At 39.4% G+C, this 4016-nt stretch overlaps 1 long non-coding RNA gene across 1 annotated transcript in view; it reads left to right on the top strand.

Moving 5' to 3' along the window:
* Nucleotides 1-2167, top strand: part of LOC138957536 (uncharacterized) — a 2467-nt gene extending 300 nt beyond the window's left edge. Inside the window, exons 2-3 of the long non-coding RNA XR_011453066.1 lie at nucleotides 1212-1325; nucleotides 2034-2167. This is a non-coding gene — a long non-coding RNA (uncharacterized lncRNA). The remainder of the gene's footprint in view (nucleotides 1-1211; nucleotides 1326-2033) is intronic.
* Nucleotides 2168-4016: the final 1849 nt, after the last annotated feature.

The following is a 4016-nucleotide window of genomic DNA, read 5'->3' as shown; positions in this document are numbered from 1 at the left end:
TGTGTGTGTGTGTGTGTGTGTGTGTGTGTGTGTGTGTGTGTGTGTGTGTGTGTGTGTGTGTGTGTGTGTGTGTGTGTGTGTGTGTCACATAGTGTGTGTAGCGCGATTTACAGAAAACCACTCGACAGATCATCTTGAAACCAAAATTTAGAGGTCTTACATATGGTATCCCCAGACAGTTTTTCGGTGTTGTTGAATTTGTTATTTACAAATGTTTTTGTTTTATTCTGTATTATCGACGTTTGAACAAAAGTTGAGGCGGCACTGTGGTTACCTCATCTATTAATAAAATGTCTTGGATATTCTTTGATCCAGTCCGGACTGTGGGATTGCATTTTGGTTGAACGCTGATACATTGTTCAATTAATTGGTTATTCGATATTTTGCAGGGCATCAAAATTGCAAAAGTGAATCCCTCGATTTAAAGAAAATAATCCAATAATCCCAAGAAACATATAATTATGTTTTGATTTGATATTAAGCCCCAAAACTTGGCGACAATGCGTTAGGCCAAAAAAAAAATTGTCTGTTTCTGGTCACCCGACCGACCCTATCGATTTGGCACCGACCCAAAAACTTTTTTTTGATTTCAAAAAAAAAAAAAGAAAAAAAAAGAGGTAAAAATGCTAAAAAGAGACATTTGGCGTTTCTTTCTCTCCCTTTCTCTCTGTTTTATTTATACGTTAGTTTTGAAACATGTATTCATCAAATATAAGAAGTGAATGTTCAGCCAACATAGCATTTACAAACAAAAAAACAAAAAAACAAAAAAAACCCTACCTACCTACCGACCCTACTTTTTTTGGTCATGTTACCCTAAACAGACAATTTTTTTTTTTGGCCTTATATGAAAATTGGGTCCATATCGTGACGGTTTTTAGGTCAGCCATTTTCCGGGGAAGACTTTTTAGATCCGTGTTGGTGTTCTGGCCGTAAGATTAACTAAATGTTTTGATATCGCTCAAGGCGACTTGTTCATTGATAATGTTGTTAATTATGTTGTTGTTGATTGTATTTCATGAATACGATAATCATAATAACACGCGCAAGCAAAGTAACCAATTTACAGAAATAATCTGACTTCTACAGCAAAAAACCCACAAAAAACCCACCTTGCATGTTGTGGAAAACAGTGTTTCGTTATGTAGTTGTAGTTGTTGTAGTGGTTGTTGATGTTGATATTGTTTTAAAGTGTTTGTGTTATTTCGCAGAACTGAAACTCAACGAGACGTGCTCAGCAAACGGTGACTGTGGCATAAACGCGGAGTGTTCCACACTGAAGTGTGCCTGCAAAGCAAACTTCGTCAACGAGGAAAACAGATGTGGTAAGAGAGAGAGAGAGAGAGAGAGAGAGAGAGAGAGAGAGAGAGAGAGAGAGAGAGAGAGAGAGAGAGAGAGAGAGAGAGAGAGAGAGAGAGAGAGAGAGAGAGAGAGAGAGAGAGAGAGAGAGAGAGGAGAGAGAGAGAGAGAAGAGAGAGAGAGAGAGAGACAGAGAGAGAGAGAAAGAGAGAGAAAGAGAGAGAGAGAGATTAGTACATGTATAACTGTGTGTATGTGTGTGTAAGCTATGTGTGTGTATGTGTGTGTGTGCGTGTGTGTGTGTGTGTTTGTGTGTGTGAGTGTATGTGTGTGTGCGTGTGTGTGTGTGTGTGTGTAGATGTGTCTGCATGCACTCATGTGTTTTTGTATCCCTGCACCTTTATAATACAACCACATACTTGTTAGATTAGACCCCTTTACTTCTATAACGCGTATTGCTGTCATCAAAAAGCAAAGAAACAAGTAACAAAACACCGAATCCCCGACCCCTCAACCTCCCCCCCCCCCCCCCCCTGTCCGCCCCCCTCCCAACAAAACCTCCCAGAAGGCAAAAAACTGCTGTTTATTACAATTTGAATTGCCTCCCTTGGAAATCTATTTTTAGTCTTGGGCTAACTTTTTGTATGCTGATTTGTTTCAAGTGTATTTTTAAACTAAGTTCTCACGCCAGTCAAAGGGTTGATATGGTTTTGATTCTGTCTCCCGTGACACAGGAATGAAGGTGGGAGGAGCCTGTACGGGTGACACACACTGTGTCATGAACGCAGAGTGCAAGAGCGAAAAGTGTGCGTGCTCAGGGACCTACACTTCGGATGGAGATTACTGCAGTAAGTATTGTACTGAGTGTGCGTGTATGTGTGTGTGTGTGTGTGTGTGTGTGTGTGTGTGTGTGTGTGTGTATGTCTGTGTGTGTATGTCTGTGTGTGTGTATGTGTGTGTGGATGGCGGTGGTGGTGATGGTGGTTGGGGCTGGAGATGTGTAGCTCCGGGGAATCAAACACACACACACACACACACACACACACACACACACACACACATGACGCTAATATTTTCCTGGTGACAGCTTTTATGCATGTTGCTTCACATTAGCGTCAGAAAAATCAAGGGGGAATAATAAGAGGAGAATGAAGTCAAACAAAACTGTTGTTTATATAGTCATGGCTTGAATTGAAATTCCATGACTTTCCAGGCCTGGAAAATTAAAAATCAAATTCCATGACTTTCCAGGTTTTCCATGACCTGTACGAACCCTTTTTATCGCAACTCTTCAAAAACAATTTCAATTTCAATTGATAAGTTTGAGCTAAAAGAATGTCTCTGTTGCAGCCTAACATATTCAACAAAAAAAGGCTTAAATCAAACAAAAGTATGTTTCCGAATCGACACTTTCTGTCTCAAGGTTAATGTTCATCTAAAAAAGCATAAATCAGTGATCGTGCTAGCCAATTTGAAAATCAGTCAAACCAAGTCTAAAACACTGCGTTTATATATTTGTTGGGAAAAATGCGAGTCCACAATCAGCAAATACGACTGTTGTCCATTTAATTTCCAGTATCTTCAGATTTTTACGGGTAAAATACTGTACAATTCTAGTTAACACAATCCCTGATAAATGCAAAGCCTGCTGCTGCGTCATTCCGTCAACACTTGCTCAATCACACAAATGAGTTAGCAGAAGTAAAATCGGCACGAACAAAATTGAATATGCAGTTTCTGCATACTTTTCTCTCCCCATACATGCAACATCATTCCGTACTGTTTCATATAGCGGGAGAAAACAAATGCATGAAGTCCTAGAAAATCATTTCAAAGCTAATCACAAAGAGTCCACACATTCACAAACATTAGCAAACAGTCACTCGGAATCACTTGAAGAGCAGAATGTAAACTTGCTCAGTTTAAAAAGACCAAACAAAACAAAACAAAACAAAACAAAACAATCCAAACACTGTTCTTTCCGAGTCAAATGTTGCTGTGCGAACACACATGTGGATCCTTCTTGAAGAGAACTCCTAACCACCTCAAGGTCAATTTCCCTTTCAGGTGAAGGTGAACTCGGATCAATGTCAAGGTCAACCCGGCCTTGAAAGCGTCATGGTCTTATGCACAATTCCTGAATGTTCAACAGTGAAAACCGGTGCACAAGACGGTAGTTGAGATGCCAGTGAAAAAGCGGTTCAGCAGTTCAAGTTGCACAGTCTCTTTCACTGCATAGACTTTAGCAGAATTCTGTACTTGTCGCCCGTTTCTTCTGCAACAGAAAAACTAATAATAATAATAATAATAATAATAAATCACTTTTCTATAGTGCAACTGCAAGTCCCCATTCACAGCTCCAAGCGCTTTACAATTCCGATAACCACCTCACACGATATACAAATCATGACATAAGAAAATACAAGCAAACTAACCCATCATAGCGATAAAAACAAGCATACAGTCAATAACAACAACAAAATTCAGCAAGCAATAATAATAAGCTAATAAGGTGTACTATGCAGTGCAAACACAATGATATCAAAGTAAACTTGGCCAAACAATTATTGCAACAACTTTCGCACGCTAACAAAAGCGGTAAAACGCAATCCATTTTAGTTCAATTTTATATGCTGGAAAAGGTAATTATGTCCACCGTTCATATCATTTGTCCGATCGGTGGTAATTTGTATAGGCATCTCGTTAAAGCCTATCAA

Source organism: Littorina saxatilis, unplaced genomic scaffold (assembly GCF_037325665.1).
Source record: "Littorina saxatilis isolate snail1 unplaced genomic scaffold, US_GU_Lsax_2.0 scaffold_2742, whole genome shotgun sequence".
Classification (NCBI taxonomy): domain Eukaryota; kingdom Metazoa; phylum Mollusca; class Gastropoda; order Littorinimorpha; family Littorinidae; genus Littorina; species Littorina saxatilis.
Note: the sequence above shows the minus strand (reverse complement) of the source record. Positions and strands in the feature narration are given on the sequence as shown.